This window comes from Panthera uncia, assembly GCF_023721935.1.
Source record: "Panthera uncia isolate 11264 chromosome E2 unlocalized genomic scaffold, Puncia_PCG_1.0 HiC_scaffold_20, whole genome shotgun sequence".
Lineage (NCBI taxonomy): Eukaryota > Metazoa > Chordata > Mammalia > Carnivora > Felidae > Panthera > Panthera uncia.
The window spans coordinates 23,821,087-23,847,590 of record NW_026057589.1 but is presented as its reverse complement, the minus strand read 5'-3'; the positions used below and the strand labels follow the sequence as shown (position 1 = coordinate 23,847,590).

General features: G+C 53.7%; 1 long non-coding RNA gene across 5 annotated transcripts; it reads right to left on the bottom strand.

Moving 5' to 3' along the window:
* Positions 1-1,707: 1,707 nt before the first annotated feature.
* Positions 1,708-25,842, bottom strand: LOC125916443 (uncharacterized). 5 transcript variants are annotated; one of them, XR_007455911.1, is made up of 5 exons: positions 23,873-25,842; positions 22,775-22,884; positions 21,308-21,528; positions 15,138-15,200; positions 1,708-2,240 (listed from the first exon to the last, which is right to left on the bottom strand). It is a non-coding gene; the product is annotated as an uncharacterized LOC125916443 (long non-coding RNA). The 5 variants fall into 5 exon arrangements; XR_007455910.1 differs by lacking the exon at positions 1,708-2,240 and adding an exon at positions 5,592-11,959; XR_007455909.1 differs by lacking the exon at positions 1,708-2,240 and having other exon boundaries at positions 15,033-15,200.
* Between the last annotated feature and the right edge of the window lie 662 nt (positions 25,843-26,504).

The following is a 26,504-nucleotide window of genomic DNA, read 5'->3' as shown; positions in this document are numbered from 1 at the left end:
AGGAATCTAAGCGGACCGTTTGGTGGCAAGCTAGCTGTACTGGAAGAAACCCAGAGACGGTAGTTTTGGGAGCAGTAGAGGGTGAAGCAAGGGATCCGTGAGGCCAGCACCAGGAAAAGCTTGCTCCCCACCCGGTCGTGCCTCCTCTCCAACCAGGTGGAACCAGACCCACCCCCATTCTTGCTCCAGCTTTGGCCTTCGGCAGAACCCAGGGGGACAGGTGGCTCGGCGATGGGCTCTGTTCTTCCGCCTCTTGTCTAAGCCATGCTGCTCACTTACCATTCCCTTGGCTCTAGATTTGGGTTTAATTACTGGGCATTGCCTTGTTAAACTCTTTTATCATTTCCAAATTATTTCTTTTCTGTAGATTCGAGGTTTTAATAATCGCGTCGTCTGAGAGTAATGATGGCTTTGTTTCTTGCTTTCCAACCTTGATAGCTTTTACTACTTTTCTCACTCCCCTATGCTGGTCACTCCCACCATACAACATCGAACAGAAACAAGAGTCGTCCTTGCCTCGTCCCTGCTTTTAAAGACATGCCTCGAATGTGCACCGTGAAGAATTATATTTGCTATAGCATTTTGGTAGGTGTGCTTTATCATATAAGAAAGTTTTTTTTGTTTTTTTTTTTTAAGTAGGCACCATGCCCAAGGTGGGGCTTGAACTCATGACCCTGAGATTAAGAGTCATGTGCTCCACCAACTGAACCACTAAAGCTGCTGTTTTCTTTGCAGGAGGATTTGAGTTGACTGATCAATACCATCGTTGGCTATAGGACTGTTCAGACTTTCTGCTTCTTTGTGAGTCGGTTTTGGCTGATATGTTTTTCCAACAACTCTTCCATTTCCCGATCGCTGCCTGAATCGGGGGGAGACTCCTTGACTGGCCAGCTCTAGGGCACAGTTCTGCCTCCCGAATCTGAAGGTGGTGTCTCTGAGTTGCCCCCAACCCTCTTCGGAACCCCAGTCTCCTCTCTGCCTATGTTGGCATCTGTATCGGGAGGATTCGGGCTGCAGGTAGCAGAATATTTGACTAAATATGGCTTGAACAACAGAGTGTCTTTACTGTTTAGTGGCCTACTAGTTAGGCCAGAGTCAGGCAGCTTCGGGGGACAATACTGCCACTGAGGAGCCCGCCCCTTTCTTTCTGCCCTCGCACCCCATGCCTGGCACATTGGTCTACACACACAACATGACAGGTGCTATATAGTTGTAGGCATCAGGGCATCTCGTGCTTGGTGAGACTTTTTACAGGGGAGGAAAGCACCCCCACCCCAGGCCCTGTGGGCCACGGCCAGGCCCCTCCCTTCCGCCTCCACCGTGGGTGCCCAGACCCGAGGCTAGGAGCGGGAGGGGCTGCGCGGCAGAAAACCGTGTCTGACACAGCATCTCTGAGACGGACTGTCCCACCTGACCCCTCCTGAACCCTCTGGCCTGTCGCCACCCAGGCCAGTCTGCCAGAAAGTACTAGAACCTGTGGTGTGCCGGTTAATGGTTAACAACAGGCTCTCAGCGTGGAGGGAAGCCCTCCTATGAAGGGTTGCCGATTCCCAGGGTGTAAATACTCCCACTGGGTTGATTTCAAGCTACCAATCAGTGTCACTGACTGCAGAGCTGGGAAGAGATGTGCACAAGCCAGTGCCAGAGCGCCCCTCCCCAAAACCCAGCTGGATCCTACGATTTTGAGCTGGCTTCTGCCCTGGCCAGAGAGGAACGATTAAGGCATCGAAGGGGCTGCCCTCAGACAAATGAGAGACCACACGTTGAATACCTACTATGGGCTAGTCACGTACAAAACACTCTCTTGATTCCTTGAAACTGCCCATCTGCTCGATGAGGACACAGATGCAGAGAGGTTAAGGTACATGGGGACTCATGGAATTGGATCCGAAGCTGGGCTTGTCCCATCCGTGTCCTTCCACCCCAGACAAAGGCCAGATTCGGAATAGAGCCAGCTAGTTCTCATCCAGTACCTACCACATGCTGGGGGTAGTGCTCTTACAGGGGAGCACCGTTTGTAATAGCCCAGGATGTGGGGGATCCATCAAGCGATAAATGGATAAACCAAGTGTGGTCTGTCAGAGCAGTGGAGTATCATCCAGCCACAACAAGGAAGGAGGTCCTGACAGGCTACGGTTGGGGACGAGCCCCTGAGACACGATGCCGAGTGAAAGCGGCCAGTCATAAAGGACCGGCTGTTCCAGGGTTCCACTTACATGCAGTGTCCAGAAGGGGTGCATCTACAGAGAGAGAAAGTAGATCTGCTGTTGCCGGGGGCTGAGGGCAGGGGGTGGGGAGTGACTGCTGACGGAAATGGGGCTTCTTTCGGGGGTGACGAAAACGTTCGGGAAAATAGGTAGTGACGATGGCTGCACGACTGTCTGACTATCCTAAAAAGCACTGAATTGTAAACGAACGAAGGGCAGGATTAACTGAAAAGAAATTCTCCCACCCCCACCCCCCCTCCCAGGCTGAGGCCCGCTACAAAGCTGTCGTGATCACCGAGCCGGACTTGCCTAGTCGCCCGGGTTCTGGGCTAAGGAAGCACTTCACATGCATCTTTCCCACGAAGTACTCTCAACCACCTTACGGGTGGGTGACATTCTTAACCCCATTTCACAGGTGGGAAAACCGAGGCTCAGAGAGCAATTAAGCAACTGGCTTGATAGCACACAGGCAGTTGACAGCAGAGCCAGGACTCCGATCCGGGTCTCTCTGGCTTCAAAGTTTGTGTTCCCAACACTTCACTGCCTTAAAGTGAGGTCAGGGTTGCCGGGGGATCCTTCTTTCCTCCTTCCAGGATGTTACTTCCGGTGACTCCACAGCTCACGAGGCTGCTTAGCCTAGAAGCAGCCCCCCCACCCCACCCCCGCCTTCTCAGCAGGAAGGACCGAGTGTTGGAAGGAAGGGCCCTCTGTTGCCAGAAAGCCTGTGCTAAGGTGACCAGGTATCTGCTCCGACGCTCAGTTCAGTGGCCGTGTGACCCCGGTAAGCCTCATCCCATCTCTCAGCCTCATTTTGCTTACCTTAAAACATGAGGGACCCCAAACATCAGTGGCCCTCAATAGGGGCACTGCTGCCCCCTATGGAGCATTCTGGAAATTTGCAGGGGATCCATGAGTGGGACAGTCCCCCAAGAACCTCCTCCACTTCCCAGTGCCCCACCAGACCGTCATGTGGATGAACAATCCTCCTGTAGTTTGTGGGTCTAGAACCTGCCTCCGTTTTCTGTCTGTCTGTCTTTCACGGAGCTGTCAAGACGCTGGGTCATCTGGGACTGCGACTACCACGCGGTCAAGGGGAAACTGTCACCTCCATTTGGACTTTGCCGAGAGTTGCTCACCGTTTCGGAAAATCGCATTGCCAGCAGCAATGCCTTCGTGGTGTTTGAGCCTCTGTGGGACACACCTGTGTCACCGACATTCTCTCTGTGGTGCAAGCCTCTGGCCATCACGTTGTCTAGTGTGGTCAGACCCAAACATTTACCTTCGAGATCCATGTTGTTTTATTTTAGATGACTTTTCCTTTATGTTACAGTTAAGGCCTCATATTGATTTTTTTTTTTTTTTTTTGCAACTGGTGTGTAGATAGATCACGTTTTCTATGAATTTCATTTCAGAATAAGAAAGGGAGCATGAAAAAAAAAAATAGGTCTGGGGGCCACTGAGCTATGTCTGATTTCTTCAGATCCCTTCCAGCTTTTAAATAATTAAACCTGACCTCAGAACACTTTTTCCAGAATTCTAATAAAACCAAGTGCCTGGTGCTTTTCAAACATTTCCAAAAACATCACCGCATCACAGTGGCCCAAGTGCACGCAGAAGCTGACTTCAATTAACTGCCCTCGTGGACTCTGAGAGGCTGGCTGTCTTCCGTCCCCTGGCTGAAAACCACCCACCCCATCTGCAACCTGTGCTCACTGCCCATTTGACTCGTCTATTTGCTTTTCGCCCCAAGAGAGAAAAAAGCCAATACCCCAAACTCAAAATCTTTCTTATGCCATTTCTTTGTGCTTGGACAAGTCGGTGCTTAACCGGAATGTTTACTGAAAGAGCAAAATAAAATAATAAATAGAGCTCCGAGGAAATCTTTGGTGACAAATTTTGCTGTGCTTGAGTGAGTTCATGCCATGTGACATTCCTTCCTATTAATTATTTCTCTCAGGCTTATCTCCCCTCATCTCTTCTCGAGCTTATTATGTTTTAGCAGCAGCTAGCACAACGGCTTGGGTACCGCCTTTCCCATCTGCGTGGAACAGAATGTTCTCAACGGCCGGTGTCAGGGACGCCACGCAGAACCGGCAGATGTGGCAGGGAGCGGGGAAAAAAGCAAAAATGAGGAGGCGAAGAGCGGAATCGACCGAAGCCAGGCGGGGGACAGACTGCAGTGAGGGGATACCCTGTGTTGAACAGCGCCCCCCAACATCCGCCTCTCCCTGAGACCTCAGAATGTAGCCTTCTTTGGAAACAGGGTATTTGCAGGAGGTCACACTGGATCGGGGTGTGCCCTAAAGTGGGCCCTCGTCTTGCAAAAAGAGGACAGGACACAGACACAGAGTGGAGGCCAGGTGGCAACAGAGGCAGAAATTGGAGAGACGCGGCCACCAGCCCAGGGACGCCTGGAGCCCCAGGAGCTGGAAGAAGCAGGAAGGACACACCCCTGATGCCTCCTGTGGGAGCCCGGCCCTGTCCACACCGTGATTTCAGACCCCAGCCTCTAGGACCAGGAAAATACATTTCTATTGTCTGAAGCCCTCCAGCTGGTGGCAATTTGTGTGGCAGCCACAGGAAACCCATCCAGGGCTCAGGTTGGAAAACCAGGAAGGTAAGTATCACGGACTGCATGTCTGTGTCTCTCCCAACTCTTATGTCAAAACCCCACCCCCCATGTGACGGTGTGAGGAGGCGGGGCCTTCAGGAAGGAGTCAGCAGGGGGCCCGCTGCCCCAGCTCTGCCCCCCCCCTCCCGTGAGGTCACCAGGGCCCCACCATGCTGCACTCTGCCTCCATAACTAGGGGAAACACATGTGGTGTTTATAAGCACTCCCCGCCCCAGTTCGTGGTATTTTATGGTGGCAGCCCGAGAAACTAAGATAATAAGTAGCTGGTCCCTGTCCCCTCCACCTAGCCATCAACTGCAAAGTTGAATTTGAGAACACGAGGGGCGTGTGGGGTGGAGGAAGGACCTCCCGGCCTCGTGCCTTGCTGGACGATGGGTGCTAAAGCTGATTCCCTGAGCCCTGGGTGTTACGTCAGCCCCAGCTGGTTGAGCCCCTTCCGTCTCCCCACGGGGGATCCTTGACAGCAACAGAGGCTGGCATTTACTGCATTCTTACCATGATCCTGGCACTGATCGGTGAAAACTATGAATACTGACATCTGTATTTGATTGATAATTCTATTAATAAGTAGATATGTATATTCTACATTTTATCCTCAAAACAAGACACCTGTAAGTTGTAAGACACACTGTTCTGTTCTATACTCTTTCGAATGAAAGACGCGGCCAGTTCAACACGTCCTCAGTTGCAAACACATCCCCATTTTAGAGACGTTAATACGTGAATCCTCGAATCGATGAAACGTGGTGTTATTGTCGCCCCTACTTTATGGCTGAGACAATCGCGACTAAGGTCACACCACTAGTAAAGAGCAGAGCCAAGATGAAAGCCGTTGGAAGGTTGGCTCTCCGGCCACACTGCATCTCCCACAGGGAATACTACCAGCTCTACAGCTGAGTGTCTTAGGCTGAGTCTCCTGGCTATCACTCAGTAGCCATTCTCTCTCTTCTTTAGCACTACAAACCTTGAGTTTCAGTGGGCACATGGTCACTGGCTAAGAACTACATTTCCCAGCCTCCCTAGCAGCTAGCTGGGGCCATGTGACTAAGTTCCGGCCAATGGGATATAAGCAGAAGACATGAGTAAACCTTCTGGACCTTGTCCTTACAAGGAAGAGGGGGTGCCCTTTACGTCCCGTTTCTTCCCTCTTTGCCCTGGCTGGAATGCAGGCGCACTGGCAGGAGCTGGAGCAGCTGGCTTAGATCTCAGCATAGAAACTACATATTGGGGTTGGCAGAGAAACAAGATAATGACTTTTCTTTTTTAAGATTTTATTTAAAAAAATTTTTTTTAATGTTCATTTAGTTTTGAGAGAGAGAGAGAGAGAGAAAGAGACAGAGTGCGAGTGGGGGAGGGGCAGAGAGACAGGGAGATGCAGAATCTGAAGCAGCTCCAGGCTCTGAGCCATCAGCACAGAGCCCGACGCAGGGCCTGAACTCACTGACCGCGAGATCATGACCTGAGCTGAGGTCGGACGCTTCTCCGACTGAGCCACCTGGATGCCCCTGAGATTTTATTTTTAAGTGATCTCTACACCCAACGTGGGGCTCGAAGTCACAACCCTGAGATCAAGCGTTGCATGCTCTACAGACTGAGCCAGCCAGTTGCCCCGACAGAGCAACAAGATAAAAACATCACCTAGAGTTGTCATATTAGCCTGAATTGTTTCGTCTTGGGCAGTTGTGAAAGGAAAAAACTTCTCCCTTGTTTAATCCGCCGCTATTTTGGCCCCCATTCTAGCAGCCAAGAGGCAATCCTAATTACTACAGGCCATTACATGCCAGCTGCTGTCCTGGAGGCTCAGTCCTGGCCCTCCAGGACTTTTGTGCTCACTAAGCGAGTGTGTAGACAAAACACCAAACACAATGCTAAGCACAGAGCAGGCCCTGGAAAAAGTCAGGTCCTCACGCAGGTGAGACACAGGTACCTCAGGTATCAGTTCGCATATCTTGGCGTTCTGCTTTCTCCAAATCCTACCAAAGTATGGTAGGAAAAACTCTTTTTTCTGGGTTCCTCTCCCCAGCGACCCGCCACATACACCTTAACAAAGAAATCGCTTTCTTGGTAAGGAGAGCAATTCATAAGGGAGCTGCGGACCTGCCTGTATATTCCAGAACGGTTCCCTGTTTCATCCAATGGCCGCATCCCAATTTTCCTTCCTGAGCCACCGCTGGCCCACTCCCGGTGGTCCTGACCAGGCCATCTTTGTACCCATCCTTCGCCAGGCCGGAGCGTGGCTCGCGACTGAGCCTAAGCAACCAGGACTCCTCACCCCTCCGGCCACAACAACCACATAGAGAGAAGACTCGTGCCCGAGCGGAATTAATCTGCATCTTGACTACGAACGGATGCTGGGTGTTGGCGGAGGGCAGATCTGGCACTCCTCAGCTGAGAGTTTGAGCTGTAGGGATCATGAAATCTACTGCAGCTGCTACGGCGATGCAACAAAATACCCTAGACCTACTGACAGAAGTCAACCGTTTACTACACTTATGGATTTGGTGGGTCAAGACTAAACACGGTGTGGACCTTGCTTCTCCACAACGTCCGGGGCCTCGACTGCAAGTCTCAAAAGCTGGAGTCCGGAGTTAACTGCAGGCCCAGCCTAGCTCCTGTCGGCGGGGCCCTCAGGTCCTTTTCCACACGGGCCTCTTTCTGTGGTCTCCCCTCGAAAGCCAGCCTGGTACAGGCTTCCGTACAGCATGGTTGCTGCTTGCCAAGGGCGAGTGTCCCCAAAGAGAGCAAGGCAGCTGGAAGCTACATGCCTCTTAAGACCTAGTCTCTGGAATCACATGTAACTTCCACCACTTTCTACTGGTTGTGGAAGTTCAAAGGGAAGTTCAAGGTCAAGAGGAGAGACCACAAACCCTACCTCCTGCTGGAAGTGTGTTAACGTCACATTTTATTTTACTTATTTTTTAAATGTTTATTTATTTTTGAGGGAGAGAATGAGACAGAGAGTGAGCGGGGGAGGGGCAGAGAGAGAGGGAGACAGAGAATCCCAAGCAGGCTCCATGCTGACAGCAGAGAGCCCGACGAGAGGCTTGTACTCACAAACTGTGAGATCATGACCTGAGCTGAAGTTGGACGCTTAACTGCTTAACCCACTGAGCCACCTGGGGGCCCTTAATGTCACATTTTATGAGGGCATGTGGGATGGGATGTGTGCCTGGGTATCTACAAAACGAGGCCGACACAGAGCAAAGCAGAGCAGAGAGAAGGAGAGCCCCTGGATCCAGCCGTACCTGAAGCTTGACTCACGGGGAGATTGTCTTTTCCAGTCAGTGAGCCAATGAACATCATTTTTGCTTTAGAGATTCACACTGAATCTCCATCACTTGCAGCCAAGAGAGTACCGAGTAACATACAGACAGGAAGCACTAAAATGCTTGGCTAAGGCAGGACTCCAGCCGTCAGCAGCATGAAGGACTAGCTGGTGCTTTGAAATGACATGTTTTCCTCTGCTCTTGGCTAACCAAAGTCCCCAGGCCAGCATCCCCAGTACGAATTTGCCACTCCCCTTAGAGGGCAAGAATGATGACAGTCAGTTTTTTTGTTTGGCTTGGGTTTAAGCAGCCAAAATGTTCCCTTTTGCCACGAGTGCAATGCAGGCTAGCATCTGGAAAGTGCTATCCAAATGACCCAGATCAAGGTGACTGTCAGCACAAGAGAGAGCAACCCCGGGGCCTGGAACATTCCTCCAGGCTGGTCGGTCCTGCAGGGAGATGCCAGGCCTCGGGCGGAGAGTGAGCACTGTAGCCGGCGTCTATCCTGTGCCAAGCACTGGTGTTCGCCCACCTTACTCCCAATCTTTACAGGAATCCTGCAAGGGAGGGCTCGTGTTACAAAGGAGGAAACTGAGGCAGAGAGAAGCCACACAACTTGCCCAAGATCCACACCAGGAAGCTGTGAAGACAGACATGTGGTTTTCTGACTGCAGAGCCCGAATTCTTTCATGCCAAGCTGGTGGGGCTGGGAGGAAACCGGGGCAGGGCCTTCTAGGCGAGGTGGACCGCATGCTTGACTCTGTGTGGGGAGGGAAGGCCATCGAGCCTGTCCCGTGGCCAGAACAAGGAGGGGAGGGGCCCATCACGGCAGCAGATGCTGGCGACTGGGCTCGAGGGTGGTCAGCAGAGAGGCAAGGACTGGCGTCCTGCCAAGGCCATCCTTTGGTGACCTCTGTGTAAGTCGAGGCCTGGCCACTCTGAGCAGGGTTTCGGTTGCTGGTTAGTGGCTGTGGACTGGCTCCTGTTTGCCAGCCTCTCTGTTTGGTACTTGGCTGGGCAGACAGAAGTGAGTCACACCCCGGTCCTGCCTGAGCAACCCCCCTCCTTCCGCCTCGGGCGTGGGCTGCCTGCCAATCCAAAATAAGCAATGTGTGGCCTGAGGGGTCAAGATCTGGGAGGTGAAGGAGCCCCAGGATAGGAGCTCCTGCTGTGACACCCGCGAGCTTTCCAGGGTGGGCCCTGGCGGGGGCCCTCGTCTTCATGGACCTGGTCCCGCTACACAGGACTGGCTGTGCCTCCAGCGAGCCACCTGGCCCTGTGCAAGTCCCTTCCTTTCCAGCTCTCAGTCGCTCATGTGCAAAATGGAGCAAACGGGCCCGCACCGCACCCTGACCTCCTCTCCCCCCAGGCGGTTATTGATCTCACTCCTGGATCCTGGGCGCTGTGCGGCTCCTGTCTGAGCCTTAATCCATCATCCACCTTCCCCTTCTGTTCTGTAAACTAGCCCGTCTCCACCCAGTAACCCCCTCCCCTGAACCCCGGCCAGCAAGAGTCGATTTCTGTTGCTCGCAACCCCAAAACCCTGGGTGACAGACTGACCCAGCTGGGCATCACGCCCAGCCCCGCGTGGCCTGCTCCACACAACTGCCAACGTTCCGAGCGGGTGCAGCCTCGCCTCAAAGCCTGCAAAACGCTTTACCCGCTTGTGGTGGTGGCCGGAGCCCATGCGGTCTCCAGAGCCGGGCAAAAGGGACACGTGGGGGGGTGGGGCACGGACCCGACGAAGGAAGCAAGCGTGGCCTGGAAGCACCCTCACAGTCTGAGCGGGGCGCTTTCCAGAAGCGGGGCGTGGCCTCCTGTGTCAGAGCTGCTGGGGAAGGCAAGGCAGGAAGTGATTAATGCCGGCTGTGGGTGTGACAGCCGCCGCGGCTCATTGTTAGAGCAGAGCAAATGCAGCCCCCCTGCCCGCGCCCATGCCTGCTGCCTGCCCAGCCCTGCCCTGCGTCGAGTCCCCCTCCTCCCCTGGGGTGTACAAATCCACTGTGCCAGGCGCTTAAAAATAGCATCCTACCCGAAACGTAGGCATGAGACGGAACTCCAGAAAAGGAGAAAGCCTCTCCTCTCTTGCCTCGGAGCACGTGGACTCTGAGCGAGCTGTGCCTGGCGCTGACAAGGGGCCTCTCTCTGAGCCTTCTGTTCCGCGTGGGGAAGGGAAAGCCCCAGCCCAAAGCCAGCGCGGCGAGTCAACGGGACGGCTGCGCGGGGCATCACCCCTCTGACCCGGGGCCTCTCCGCACCCCGGCCACGAAGGAGCCACTCGTCTCCGACCTTCCTCCCTAGAAGGTCACTGGAGGCTGGCTGTGACCTTGACCTCTCCATCCAGCTTCTGCCCTGTAGGGTCAGTGACCCACTTGAATGGATTTCCTGCCGTACGTTCTCTTTTGCAGCATTGTTGATAATGGCAGGAAACCAGAAGGAGCTAAAATGTCCAAAACTGGAGGTCAATTAAGTTAATTATGGCAAAGGCACCAAAGAGAACCACGTGGCCTGTAAGAAGGCATCTTTCAGAACGCCATGCTTTTTGGAGTCTGAGACGCTGTCATTTGTCACACGGATCGCCTATCTCATAACCCCCTTCAGGGGAGAAAAAGAGAGAAGTAGCTGGGATGTTTCTTTTGACAACGATTCTAAAACACATCCCTATTTCAGAAACATCAAAGTGTGGGAAAATATGCAACATGGTAAAATGTAATGATTTGCAGGAAATGGTCTTGATACGTTTTTAAGTTTAAAAGAAGTGGGTTAAGCAACATCATGCCGGGTCTTAAGAAAAACTAGCACGCATATACAGACACAGGCTGTGCTCATTCAGCAGTGATCTGAGCCCACGAAACACACACGCACACGTAGAAACAGGCTGGAGGGACACCTAACGAAAGCTAGCAGCGCGTGTCTCCGGGGACTGGGGCTGTGAACACTTTGGGGTTTCTTCTCCCTTGACGTTTTCTGTACTGTCCGATCTTTCGATTTCATAGTCAGGTGACTGAAATAGCGGTGGCTCCTGCTTCCGATCTCCCCTCCGTGTGTCCGGACTGACCTGTGCGGAACGCCCTCCAACTGGGACCCTTTCTGCTCTCACGACCACCTGTGGAGGCAGGAACCTTGCCACCACCGTTCTGCTGGTTGGGAAACCGAGACTCCGACTGGGCAGTTTTCCTGAGGCCGCACAGCCTCTATGCGATGGAGCCCGGATTCAAGCTCCGGTCACACGATTCCAGAGCGGAGGCCCTTCAGCGTCTTCTGTGGACACTAAGCTCACCATGGGCCCTGCTTGTCAGTGCCACAGGGCATCGAAGGACAGCGCCACCTCTGTGCTCGCCAGGAGGGGAAGCCTTGATGTGGAGCCTAGAAAGGGCCCCTCGTGTCTACCCAAAGTCTAGAGCTGGGGCTCCCAGCCCCCTTGGTCCTGAGCCACGTGCGTGTTTTGTGACATAAATGAGCACAATCAGGCTGAGAGAACCAAGACTGAGACCACCAGCCCAGCTGACCCAGCCCCTCTCCAGGCAGACAGAGGAAACGGATGTTTCCACGGCACCGTGCAAGGATGCTTTGGCAAGCCCCCCTACATCCCCTTTGATAGTGTCCTCTCGTCCTGCTGCAAGGAGTCTCCAGCTTCCTCAAGAGAGAAACACTCCTGACATCATTTCTTCTTCTTCGCTGGGCAGCCAAGGGAGCTGCTGGGATCCCTCCAAGCAGGGGGTGGGGTAGCGTGGCCGTTTGCCGGAACTCAGCTGAGAATCTTCTCTCTAGGAGACCCCGAGAAACTGTTCCAAACAAACAGAAAGGCTGCTGGGGAAGCTGATGGCCGGGAACGCAGGGTGGCCGGTGCAGCCCTGGGGAGAAGGATGGAGACAGAAAATCCCAGTGTTGCTGGTACTGGGCCTCGCCGCCAGCCGCGGAACCCCTCGAGGCGCCAGGCTGTGTCTCCACGGCGACAACGCCAGTGAGCAGGGCTGTCCCATTGTCCAGGCTGGCAAAGCGGAGGCTCAGACACGTGAAGGGACAGCCTCACAGCCAGAACGCAGCCTGGGCTCCGAACGCTGCTCTCCCAACTCTTCAACGTCCCTTGGATCTCAGACCCCCACAGGAATGCTGTGGAAGCCAGAAACTCTGCCTTAAAAAGTGCACGTCGGCTTTTCACGCAAAATGTGGTGGATACATTCAGGGGGGGTCAAGCTCTCCTTGAAGGCCTTTGATAAGAGTCTTTGTCGACTGTCCAAACACTTTCACTCCACCCTGCACCCCTGCGCCAGTGCAGTCTTTCGGGGAAGGCGAGGGAAGGGTGCTGGTCTCCACCTCCTACTGCAGCCTCCAAGGGGAGAAGAACCCGGGGCTGCGTTTTCCCTGTAGCGGCCCTGTGCACGCAGGACCAGGACTCTGTGCACGGTGGGGGAGCCAGACCTGTCCCCCCCTAGCAGTTCTGGCTATTGGGAGCTCCAGCCCCACCCCATTTTTAAACTTGTAAGACTCGTGTCCGACTTTGGGCCTCCAGGACAGTGAGATAAAAACGTGTGTTGTCTCAAGCCACTGAGTTTGTGGGCATTTGTTATGGCAGCCACGGGAAGCTAAGGCACCCGCCCAGAAGCAAACATTTGAGGCTGCTTTCCCTGTTGCCCCGCACAAAGCAAGAGCAAGCCCACAGACTTGGAAGGCCACCCCCACAGGAAAACGTAGGCTCTCCTTTCAGAGAATGCCAAGAGGTCAGGTGGCCACCAGGAGGTTAATTCACTCCATCCGAACCTGCCATGGCTACACCCCGACGGCTGTGAGAAACGGCCACTGCTCACGGGTGCCGGCCACACGCACACCGCCGTACCCATGGTCCCCGAGCCACACGGCAGCCCACCATGCAGATTGGGAAAGTGAGGTGCGGGGAGACTGAGTGGTGCGCCTGGGGCCACACAGCCAAGAACCACGGCTCCCGCGTCTCTGGGCTCTTCCAGCTTGCTCTCATTTCCGACACTGTTAATGAGTCCAGACACGATGAAGGGGGTGCCGGCACAGTCGCCACAGGACTGGGGCAGCACACGGGCCCGTGTCCGTGCTGGTGACGCACAGTGCTGTGTGCATGTACGTGAGCCAGAGGGTGAGAAGGCTGTCGTGGAGGTGTGACCCCTCAGTTATCCGTGGCAACGGCCCAGCGATGGGTGAATCAGTCCAGGGGCGCCCCCGCCCACTACAGATGGCCCCTCCAACCTCGCCTCTCAGCCAACTTCCCAGAGAGGCTGACGGGACTGGGAAGCAACACGTCCCCTCCCTCGCTCCCGGAGAACTAGCCGCGGGGTGGCCGGGAAGGGAGAAAGTGCACCCAGGGGCTGCACAGTCCTCCCCGGCGACGAGGAGATTAACCCGGCAGACCTGGCCTCCGGACAAGGCGGGAGCCTGGCCTGGTTGTATCTGCCCAGCCGTGAAATGACTGATTACGGAGCACGTACCTGATCAAAAGCTGGCTCTAGTGGAAGGTGATGCCCAGTGAGTTTATGATAAAGGGTGACAACAACCCCACCCACACCTCACGTAACGTGGCAGCGTGGTCCGTTGGAGACATAATTGGGGTCGGACAGATCTCAGTTAGAGTGTACCACAGGTGACCTGAGCCTCACTGTCCTCATCTGCAAAGAGACCCCTGATTTTGTTCCAGTTTCTACACACTCTGTACATGCATGGGCTTCAGGAGAGGCAGGCTCCAGTCCCAGAAGGCATATCTTGATTGATCAAGGGCCATTATGATGACTCCAGCCCTCTTGTCTGTGGTTAGTTTCAGTGGATATATGACACAACCTAGCCAATGAGCAGAGGGGCTTCAGTGAAAGACTTTTTCCCCCCTTAAACTTGATACGCAAAGAAAGATAATCTTTCTCCTTCTGTTGGAAGCTGGATGTGATGCCTGGAACAGCTGCAGCCACTTATTAGCCTGAGGAGAACCAGCCTAAGGTCAAGGCTAACACCCTGAGGAGGGCGCAATGTATAGACAGAAAGAGGCTGGGTCCTCAGTGGTGTCCATGAGACAGTGCATGAACCAATTCTGGATCCTTCATGTCCCAGGACTTTCTGACCTGCTAGTTAGCAGGTTACACGGGTAATATCACATGTGATGTCAGAAGCATGGGTGGATGTGAACAGAACACGTTATCGTAAAATGTTATCATACATTTAATACAGAAAAACTTGGCCAAACACAGTTGACCAAAAATCTGAAGATTGGATTTTTGGGCACCCAGGTGGTTCAGTCGGTTAAGCGTCCGACTTCAGCTCAGGTCACGATCTCACGGTCAGGAGGTTTGAACCCCACGTCGGGCTCTGTGCTGTCAGCTTGGAGCCTGGAGCCTGTTTCGGATTCTGTGTCTCCCTCTCTCTCTACCTCTCCCCCACTCACCCTCTGTCTCTTTCTCTCACAAATGAAAAACATTAAAAACATCTGAAGAAGTTGTAAATCATACCAACTATTTTCTATGTGAGGGATCAGCCTCCAAAGGCAGGTTGATAAGTGAACTGGCTGGATGACCCCTGATGGTCCCTTTATCTCCTTTTTCATCTGCTGATGAAGAAGTTAACCTCACATGACCACCACATTCTCTTCAGGTCAAGTCTTTCCTGTCCTGGGATTCAGGCTATGTTATAAGGAAATATTACCAATATTTTGGGAAAAAATTCCACTCTGCAAGCAGTAGGTCAGAAACATAATTACACATAATAAATCATCCCTGATAGACAAGATTCTGTACTCACTGGAGAAATCAGCACGATACCACAATCTCTACAGAGGAAAAGGCAGAGCTCTAGAGGAAGCATTGCAAAAACTTATTTGGGAAGTCGCAACGACCATCAGCAAACACTTAGCGAGTGCCTTCTGTATACAAGGCATCCATCTAGAGCTGGAAACTCGAAATGACAAAAACGTATCAGACCGGTCGGTCCCTATTCTCAGGGAGCTTATGGTTTAATTAAGGTGCCAACAGACGTGTGCCAACAGGACTGAACTTCCCTTGGGACACGCTGGCATGGCCTTACCGTATTTCACAGCCAGGGATGGTTCTGAGAGTTCCGTACAGATGTCCACGTGGAAAGCTGTCCCTGCGTAAGAAAGAGGAAGCCTCAGTGCCAAGGAGCCAATGCATGAAAAGAATCACACGTGTGACCTATGGACCAGTGGCTTCAAAAAACGGTCAGCTTCAGAAACCACTCTTCAGACAGAATCTAAAGCTGAAGTCAAATACACATTACACATACGAGCAAACACAACCGCACACCAGAGCTGCCGTGGTTAACATGTGAGGGCAAGGCCTCCACTCGGTCAGGAAACATCCAATGCGACTAGGGTCACACAGTGGACCGGACGTGGGATCTGTCCTTGCAGGTGGTGTGCAGAGGGCAGGTGGCCTCTCTGAACCACAGTCTCTTCATCTGCGAAAGGAGAATCGAAGGAAATAATGCAAAGCACACAGCCTCCGGCAGGTCTCCACGAGCGTGAGCTCCGTGACTCCAAGGTCACCTGAGCCGTGTTGAAGAGATGCCCTATGATGACCTTCCTCACCCACAGGGTTGTCATCTCTATTCAGCCTCCATTTGCAGCCATTCCGGGGGGACGGGGCGGCAGGACTGGGGGTCAGGAGACGTTGGTTCTAGCCCTGCTCCACCCGCATCCACTCAGCTCTCCTTCCTCAAGGCTCAGTCGCCTCCTTTGCCAGGTGAGGATAAGGATCTATTGATCTCAAAGGCATGTCACAAGGGTTAAATGAGGCGTGAAGGTGCTCTGTCCGGGCATTTCCTTCGGCCTTCCCTCCTTTGGTGCCAAAACCTTTAGCTTGGCTGGGCTGGCAGGAGGCACAGTGAGCTCCCAAACGCAAGGCCGAGCTCTGTCACTTGCTAGCTGTCTGTCCTTTAAAAGTGACTTGCCACTCTGTGTCCTGCGCACGGGGCCCACCGCAGCTGTGATGATTGACCGCAGCTGTGATGATATACTGCCATTTTTGTTCTCTGTCGTGGAAATGGCTTGGGCCAACCTGGGGGTTGTCTGTGCTGCAAACACACACACACACACACACACACACACACACACACAGTCAGCTCAAGGGCACTCATTCGGCAGCAAGAGCTTGTTCAGAGTCCAGGTGACGTGGATACCGCTCACCCCGGCCGTTTCCGATGTTTACAGCAACACATGTGTTGCGGGGCTCCTGTCTTCAGCAGACCACAGGATGCAGATGCTCCTACAGATGCTGGCAGCCACCGCGTCTTGAGCACCTGCTAAGCAGGCTCTCATCTAATTCTCCAGCCGCCTCTTCAAGTAGGTACCTTTTGCCTCCATCTTGCAGAGGAAGGGGGACACGGGGCAAGCTGGGGGTGAGAGCCAGGATTGGAATCTGCTCACTCTGACTTCTGGAGTGCCTGCCCTCAACCTCTCTGGTCCACCAGAGGGGAGATGGGTCTGGGAAGGCCCCTGCGGGCAAACCGCCGTATCGGCTAAGAAGGCATTCGGCAGCAGGTGGCAGAGGGCCCAACTCACTTGCACAAACGTGGGTTTATTTTTCAAACAAGAAGCTTGTGCCTGGGTGGTGCCAGGCACAAGGTCTGGGTGAGTCTCCCTCGTGTGTGTCATCACAAGGGAACAAGGCCTCCACCACTGTGGCTGTGCTGTGTTCCAGAACGCTCTGATGGGGAGGGCAAAGAGGATTGCCTGACACATTCCCCCTCTGCGAGAGAAGTCACTTTCCAGAAACCCCTCGTCAGGCTTTGACTTGAGTCTTACTGGCCAGAACTGGATCACAAGGTTATTCCTGGATACAAGGGAAGCCAGGCATGGGAAAGCGTTGTTTTCCAACCTTCGTAGCCAGTGGGAGAACAACTGGGAAGGGCTTCCTGGTAGTTCACCAGCCATGCTGCACATCTACCAAGAGGCTGTCCCCACCCCTGCCTTGGAGACCAGGTCCGCGTTGTGTAGCTGTCGTAACAGAGCACCACAGACGGGGAGCCGGGACACGGGGGTAGAGCTTCAAACAGCAGAAATGTGTTCTCTCACAGCTCTGGAGGCCAGAAGCTCAAAGTCAAGGTGTTGCAGGGCCCTGCTCCCTCCGAAGGCTCTACGGGAGGGTCCTTCTTGCCTATCCCAGCTCCCGGGGGCTCCAGGCGTCCCTCAGTCTTTGCCCCTAGCTTCACATGGCCTCTCCCGTGTGTCTCCTCTTCTCAGAAGGACACCAGTCCTTGGGTTAGGACCCACCCAAATGCCCTCACTCAACCTGATTACATCTGCAAAGACACTACTTCCAAATAAGGTCACATTCACAGGTACTGGGTGTTACGGCTCCAAGACATGTTTTAGGGGGACACAGTTTAACCACTAACAGAGACCCGTGTCTGCCTTTTGTCTTCTTTGCGAGGGAAGGTAGAGGACCACACCTGTTCCCTTTAGAGGGACCAAGATGCCTTCTTCCAAGATTAGACCCTCCCCCCACACCTCTGCTCCCACGGCCTTGGGCCAGCCTTGCCCGAGTAGGGCCTTTCTGACCCCCCTGCTCCTTCCTCACACCCCCTCTCCATCAGAGGCCCTCCAGAGTCCTCTGCTGCAGGCACTGACCTCTCCTCCTCCCGCCGGAGGGTTTTCTGGGACACAGGAGTCCCAGGGCCTGCCAGAGACAAAATGGTCTGCAAGCCCCTGAACTGCCCTGCTCAGCACAGACCTTAACCCCCACCTGAAACCTAGCGCTTGCCATCCACATGGCCTCTCAATGCTCAGGGCTCCTGGGGTTACCTTTCCAGGCAAGGCTCTGCTCTGGCAGCGGGCACCTGTGCCCGGGTGAAGTGCCTGTGTGGCCGGAGCTGTGCGAGCTCCTTCTCTGGTCCTCACTTTTGTGACAGGATGAGGAAAGGGCACTTGGAAGAGCTGCCCTGGGTCATGCAGCTTAGTGACATGGGGGTGGGGTGAAGTGCAACAGGCGTTACACTTGACGGTCATAACAACCCAACTGCTAACGTTTATTGAGCACCTGCTGCAAGCCACGTGTTCCAGGCCCGCTGCCTCCAAGTCTATGAGTAGGAGCTCCTGGGAGGGGGAAGTGACTTGCCCAAAGCTAGGTGCACCTAGAGAAAAAACTTTGCCGCTTGGTTTTGGGGGGGGGGGGGGGGCGCAGGCAGGATGCAATTTTCCGGGATGTGACCCCAAAGGGGGAATCGATTATGTTAATTATGTTAAGTACCAGGATTCCTCCTGGTCCTACAAACCTATAAAACACCGGGATAAAATGTGGTTAGACCCACCGATCCCCCTCGTCTTCAGTAACTGCTTAAGCACAAGAAGAGGGGACATATGTCTGATTTCCATCAACCTCTGAAGCCACCAAGGACACCCCAAGCCCCATTCATGTGGTGTCTCTATGTCTCACGCAAGGGCCTGAAATTCTCATGGGTGGGTGGGAGGGTGCAGCAGGCGGGAGAATGGGATTATCCAATCCCACGTCTCCATTCCCCCCCCCCCTTCTTAGTGTCCCTGCCCCCAGACCTTCAACAAAAGCAGAGGTAGATTAATTTGTACTGCTGTATAACCAGTCACCACAAACTTAGAGGCTTAAAACAATACCCATGTATCATCTGGAAGTTCTGTGGGCCAGAAATCTGAACAGACCCATCTGGAATCTCTGCTCAGAGTCTAATGGGCAGAAGTCAAGGTTTTGGTGGCTGGGTTGTTGCCTGTGGCAGAATCTACCTCCTTGAGGCTACAGGTCTGAGGTCTCTGTGTCCTACTGGCTATAGGTCAGGACCACCTTTTTCTTCCTTCCCATGCGGCCCTGTCTGTTTTATAAGCAGCAATGATACCATATGTCTTCCTGACGTTTCTAACGCTGCTGACACCCCCTCTGCCAGCAGCCAGAGGAAACTCTCTACTTCTAAGGCTCACCTGATTATGCCAGGCCCACCCAGATAATCTCTGCGTGTCAAGGTCACCTGACTTGGGACTTTACATCTGCAAAATCTCTTCACTTAGATTAGTGTTTAGATAAGCAAAGACTGGGAATTCTGCCTACCCTGGGAGGTCTGACAGGGACATTAGCCGCAAGAGAGCCCCCTCCCCCATCTCTAGGCAGGGGAGACACCACCTTCCTCCTTCTCTGGTATGAAATGGGCCCTCTTTCAGCACAGAGGAATCTGTAGAAATTCACCTCTTACTCTGAAGGAAAAAACGTAACAGAGACCTGGCCTCCAAGGGGAAGCCCTAATATTCATACTGAACAAACTTGTTTTCTACTGGCTGTGGGGCAGGCCGTCTATTCACATTTGGAAGAATTGGCCATCAGATTTCTTTTTCCTTTTTTCAGGGCATTTTCCAGTGACAATCTGTCAATGCTTTTCAAGACTGATTCTCAGAATGAAGTGTGATGAGTTTCCCGATAGAGCGACTCTTTATTGCCAGGTGTAGATGACCCCAACAGCAGCATAAGGGGCCCAAGCTCTGAGCACGCAGGCTGCGGGGGGCTCCAGACAGCTCTGCTTTTCACTCACTGTTCTGGGTTGAGTGATGTCTCCCCAAAATTCATGTCTGCCTGGCACCTATGAATGTGACGTTATTTGGAAATAGGGTCTTTGCAGGTGTAATCCAATGAGGTCACACTGGTTCGGGTGGGCCTCGAACCCAATGCCTGGGGTCTTTGTCAGAAGAGGTGGACACAGAATTGGACACAGAGATAGGAAGGCAACCACCTGGAGATGGAGGCAGAGGCTGGAGTGATGTGGCTACAGCCAAGGAGCACCAAGGATTGCCAGCAGTGACCAGAAGCTGGGAGAGAGGCCTGGGATATATTCTTAACCAGAGCCTTAAGAAGGAGCCTACCTTGCCCCCCTGCCCCCTGGATTCCAAACTTCTAATCTCCGGGGCCATGAGAGGATAGATGCTGTAGTTATAAGCCACGAAGTTTGTGATAATTTATCTACGGCAGCAATAGGAAACTAACACACCCACTGTGTGTGTGCGTGTGTGTGTGTGCGCGCGCGCACGCGCGCGCGCTTTAAATCTAATCCCTGACCACCTACAAACCTCACCCTATTTTATTATACCACCTACCTTCACTCATTTACTTTCTGCCTGGCCTTAAAGCATTTTAATTTGCAACCCCTGGTGTAATTGATACATTTAATAAAACTGGGTTTCAAAAGCAAATACCTCATACTGTGCATAAGAATAAACTCCAGGGGTGCCTGGGTGGCTCAGTCGGTTAAGCATCCGACTTCGGCTCAGGTCACGATCTCGCGGTCCGTGAGTTCGAGCCCCGTGTCGGGCTCTGGGCTGACGGCTCGGAGCCTGGAGCCTGTTTCCGGTTCTGTGTCTCCCTCTCTCTCTGCCCCTCCCCCGTTCATGCTCTGTCTCTCTCTGTCCCCAAAATAAATAAACGTTAAAAAAAAAATTTTTTTTAAGAATAAACTCCAAATGGTTCAGGGACCTGAACATGAAAAAAAAAAAAAAAATGAAACCATACACATAATACAAGAGAACACAGATTAATTTGTTTATAACCTGGGTGTAGGGAGGGGTCTTCTAACCACCACTTAAAATCCAGATGCAAAAAATGATCACAAAAATACACTTTTTTTCAAGGTAAAAACACAATAAATGAAGTCAAAGGCAACTGACAAACTGGGACAGAATATTTTCAACATAAATCACAGATAAAGGGCTTTTATAGCTCTAATATATAAAGAACTCTTAGGAATTGACAGAAACAAAGACCCAAAACCTGATAGAAAAATGTGCAGAAAACATGAACAGGCAATTCATTAAAAAAAAAAGAGGAAGATAGAAAAATGGTATCCACATCTGTTCTCCAATCCTGCCACACACTCTGAGGCCCCCGCTGTAACTTAATAAATCTCTTTCTGTTCAAACCAGACATAGTAGACTCTTCTGTCTGCAGTACGGACTGTTTCCAGATGTCAATCCACCTTGAAGCACAAAGACTTCCTGGCCTACAGTGTCTCCAAAAACTATTTACACAGACTGTGGAGGCAGCTTTAAAAGAGGAGTTCACGTGCATATTTTCAAGCAATCGTAGTTTTATCGCAACAGGAGCTGGCCTTCTGGGGTGAGCACCTTGAAGGAGGAGGCTCTACTGGGCTGGGTGAGCTCTGGTGTGTTTGTTGAAGAGGAATCCTCCCATATTTCAGAGTTACACCTTGTCACCCAAACAATACGTTACCTGCCCTCGAAATGTGTTTTTCAGCCCGACTTGAGTCTGGGTGTGGTCTGTATCTTGAGACTTCAAGCCAGGCGGTGAAGCCTTGATCGGGATGGCACTGGGAAGCAATCCAGTTCCTCCGCTTTAGCCCTGCTCGTACTTCCCGGAAACACGTGGGGGATCTGGAGGAGGCAGGTCGGGTTTCAGCCCGGTGCAAGGTCCAGGATAAGCAGAACTGCCTTCTGAAACTCAGCCAGCAGAACAGAAATAAGCTGAATGTCCAGCAATAGGGGATTAGTAGAAAACTTTGCGGTACGCCCAAACAAAGGGATTCTGGGCTGCCCTTGAAAACCAGGACTTGGAAGAGAGTCCGTGACAGGCGAAGACATCTGGGATATGTTGTTAAGCGGAAAGAAGAGATCGCAAAATGTGGAGAACGGCCCTATTTTTGTGGAGAGTAGACTGCTCCTGTAAAAATAGGTGTGCATAAATACATATGAATACAACAGTGTCTAGGAAGATGTACTTTCAAATGTTGACGTTGGTTATGACTGAGAAGTGAGATTCTTTGTGAGTTCTATATCGTTTTCTAGTGAGATATAATCTCTGTACCAGGAGCATGCATTACCTCATGACCAGGCAAAACAATATATATGTATATTATTGATTACTTATATATATAAAATCCATAACTTACTTGCTTTAAAATAGTCCAGAAGAATTATGTACATATGCTAGAGCAGGGTGGGGGAAACAGATGAACCAGGAATGGCAAAATGTCACCGTTGAGGAAGCTGGGCAGTAGGGACGCAGGGAATCACTACACTAGTCGACTGACCCTTGGGTATGCTTGGAAATTTCCATGGTGGAAAGAGAAAACGCACAAAACCAAAAGCAGCAGTGAATTCGTTGTGGTGTGGGAAACGAACAAATGTGAAAACTGAACAGACATACGACACAAATAAGGCTCAGGACTTGTCGAGAACCCACGAGCCCCGGATGGTGCCTCAGCTTCCCCATCTGTAACAGGGAGGATCCCGGTCAAGGTGCAGGCCTGTGATATGGACTTAACTGATTATTCTGGTGGTTGCTATTGTTCGGTCCAAAGCAGCACACGGGAAGCCTGACAGCAAAACGTCTCCACGAGGTGCACACAAGGGTCACACGGGAGCTGGTGAAATGTGGCGTCCAAGACCCCACCCCCAGGGAGTCTGGATCCGTACCCGGGGTCAGGCTGAGGAACCACCATCTCAAATAAGAGCCCAGGTAATTCCCGCCGTGGCCACAGACACCTAAGAAAGCAAGTCTGCCCTGGAGGAAAATGTGTGTCTGTGCAGAATCAGCGCCAGGCATTGTTTGGGACAACTGCCCGTTTACGACTCCAGGTGGACTTTGTGGGAGGCCACGGCTAAGGAAAACTGGCATGCGGCAGATAACAGATAATGGCTGAAGCCTCTGGTTTGCAGAAATAACGAATAAACAAGTTACCTTTACGCTTTCCTCCGGGAGGGGCAGATTCTGGGCAACTGACTCAGGTCAGAATCTGGTTCCAACGCGTATAAACTTGCATGGCCCTGGGCCCACGATGACCTTTCCATCTGTAAAACGTGAACAGTGACAGCAGTTCAGAAGCAGGCTCACAGAGCTGTGGCCATCACGAGAGGCTATCAGGGGCTGAGGCACCGAGCAATGATGCCTTCAGTGAGATCAGGGACCTACTTCGTAAGGCCTGCACGGAAGGGGTTTGGGGTCCCTTTGTTTTCTGTGTCAGAAACACAGGGCCTTGGATAAAGGAAAAACGCACATCAGCACGTGTCTCCAACTGGAGACCAGGCACACCCCTCGACAGACCCTGAAGGGAAGGTAAAGCGGCGGATCCAGGAGGGAGCCTGGGTGCGTACTTCTGCCCCACTGTTCAAGGACTTCTCCTGCTGATGGGACTCGCGACCTGCACTCTGTTTTCATTTTCCTACCACAACATGGCCTCCAGGCTCCTCCCCTAGGCTTGGGTTCTACGAGAGAACGGAGAAGCGGGGCCATGGGGGCCGGGTGCTGGACTTGGAGTCCAGGTGGCCGAGCTCTCGCCTCAACCGCATTCCAGGACCGCGGCAACTCCGTATCCCTTCGGACACAGGAAGTCATCCCAGGCACAGCCCATCCTCATTGCAAAATCGCTTCTCTGGGGCATTTGGGGTGAATCCCAAGTCTCTCTCTCTCTTTCTCAACAATAGTATTAATTTATACTCCACTCCAGTCCTTTGGAAAACATAGACAGACATATTGTTTGGCCCTAGACCGCAAGCTGCCGAGGGCAGGGCCCACTGTACTGTCGGTCCCTGGCCCGAGTCAGGCACGTGGCAGGTATGTTCACTCCTGGGAGTGAGTTTTGCTGTCCCACACAGCGTTGTACCGGGAATCTCTTCTCATCTGAACACACGGCCTGCTTCCCTTTTACCTACAGCCCCTTTGATCACGTGGAGGAACGCCCTACCCTCTGGACTTACACTGAGCTCCCCTCCCCGGCCTCCTCCCACAGATCCTCAGGCCCTCCACTCTGTAGAAGGTGGAGAAACGTTCAAGTCCCACCTGAAGTCAGGGAAAGGGACCAGCTCCAAACAGCTTGGGGCTGGAGGCTGTTTTAGGGAAGGAGCCCTGGGCAGCAGCTGGCTGAGAAAACCACAGCCGCAAGGCCAGCCCCAAGAGACAGCATTTCTAGCATTCAGAGGGACTGGCAGGTCACCGTCCACTTTAGTCTCCAGGAGGCTCCTGGCTGTTTCCTGGGGAAGGGAACTGTGTGCTGATAGAAAGCTCCCACAGATGGGCGGCCATCGGCTTCCAGAACAGGAGTCCAGGCGTCTGTTCCTTAAAGTCGAGGAGCTGGGTGTCATTCTTCTTGGAGGCCCCCAAACCTTTTGTGGGGTGTGCTCCCGCAGGGTAGTGGTTTATTATCCACTGAGCTGGATTAAACTGAGCTGGAGTACGGATGAGGGGAAATGAGACTTGTAAGACTGTCCTGGAGTGGCCACAGCAAACAGCTTGGGGCTTAACACGACGGAAGTGTTCTCCCGCAATCAGAGGTCCAAAGTCAAGGTGTCCCACGGCTACACTCCCTCCAGAGACTGCAGGGGAAGATCTTTCCTGCCTCTTCTAGCTCCTGGTGACTCCAGGCGACCCCTGGCTCCAAATCTCTGCTTCTGTCTTTACACGGCCTTCTCCACCGGGAGTCTCTGCTTGTTCTTTTCCGTCTATTACAAGGACACCCTAATCCATACGCTGTCCAGTACACACATTAAACAGCAAACGGCAGAGCAAAAAAGGGACGAGAAGGCGGTCAGGAGCTGGGGGACCTCGATCGTGACTTGTGGTTCAATTTCCCCAGCTGTCCAGGGCCGGTTAGCATCTCTGCTAGCTGCCGGGAGCAGGATTCCTGGTTTCCTTTTATAGATGAGGAAACTGAGGCTTGGAACGGTTGGGTGAAGGGCCAAGGTCACAGAGCTGGCCAGAGCTGGGACTGGAACGAAGGTCAGCTTGACACCACAGCTTGGAGGTTTCACATCCTGGTGGGGCTGCCCTGGAGGAACCTCAGCGCCATAAGGTCCCAAGATCTTTCTGCTCCAAGGAACCTAATTAACCAATAGGAGGCAAACGTGTTGACTTGCCCTGATTTCCATATTATTTTCCTTTCTCCTATCGTAGCTTTTGGAATGTGGCTACTTCCCTGGAATGACTTGAAAAGGTGAGGTCAGAGTGAACAAGGATTGACGTGGTTACTTGTAGACAGTAGACTGTACCGGGGAAGTGAGGCAGGGAGACCCAGCGGGGACCAGCCTCACCCCTCCTGCCTATGTGGATTTTCAACTGCCTGGGACTGCCACCTGGGTGCCTGCTCCTCCCTTCACTGACCAAGAACACCGTGGTGGCTCTGGGAAATTTTGCCCAAGGCGTGGAGAGGGGTCAGGGAGTGGGAAGCACATTTTCCTTCTCTCCCTCGAGTGGCTCTGCAAAGTCTGTTCAGCCTTGAGGTCCCAAGGCTGGCGAATGTCTTGCTAGGAAGTTTCCAGCACCTTGGACCACGTCCTGCAGAAATGCGTGCATTTATTCCGTGCCTTGCTCTTGTGTGCTGCCCAGAACCAGGGTGTAGGCTCCACAGGGCGGGCAGGGCAGGGCCTCAGCGCCTGGCACACACGGATGAGTCGTAGGTCGCCAGAAGTCGAAAGACGGCCCCACTTCCAGGGGGAAGGGCAGGGAGAATGGACCACTGCTGCGGGGCCGGGCCTGCCGCTGTAGGACTCACGGGGGTCGGGTGCCCCGGCCTCCCCTCCACCTGCGGTGGGGGCCGCGCACAGGCCAGGCGGGGAGGGGGCGTTGCTCGTGCCCCGGGGTCCTCGCGCGCTGACAGCCGGCTGACTTAACAATGGCCGCATCTGGCGAGGTCTGCGGAGAGAGCGGCTCCCTTCTCGCCCCAAGGCGGGCCGGCCGGCTCGCACGGGCGGGCGCAGGCCGTCTGCGAGCTCGCGACCTTCTCGCGAGCCCCCTCCCGCTCCCCGGGGCGGTGAGGGTTACCCTCGGTTTCCAAGGAGGCGCCCAGGGCTCAGAGAGGCCAAGCGACTCGGCCAAGGTCACACAGCCTCGCTGAGGGAAAACCGCGCCACGGCTCGCGTCTCCGGAGCCCCCGCTCCAGCAGCTTTTCGGAGATACTCTCTTCCTCCCTACGGCGACGCCCGGGAGTCAAGCGGGAAGGTCGGACGCCCGGCTTTCACCTCAAACAATACTGCGCGCTGATCTGCGGGAACAAAAGCGACCGGGAATCCGCCCCGGGTTTTCCGCCGCGCCGCCCCTCCGGTCGCCGCGAGGCGGGACGGGGCGGCTCCAGCGTGATCGACAGCCCCGGGGAGGCGTGGACGGGGCGGGGGCTAATCGGATTGGGGACCCGGAACAATCACGGGCCGAGAAGGGGCAGCCCGAGCCAATCAGCGCGAGGGGCGGGCCTGGCCGGCGCGGCTGTCGCGAGAGGCGGCCACCCCGCCCACTTGCGCCTCGTCCCGGCGCCCGTCAGCAGCGAACGCGGCCGCGCTCGGCCCGGATCCGTCCGCGGACCGGGGAGGCCGAAGCGCGAGGCCGAGCGAGTGCCGGCGCAGATCCCTCCGCCGCCGCCGCCGCCGCCGCCGCTGCGCCCGCGAGTCCCTGCGCGCCCCGCGCCCGCCCGCCGCTCCCGACG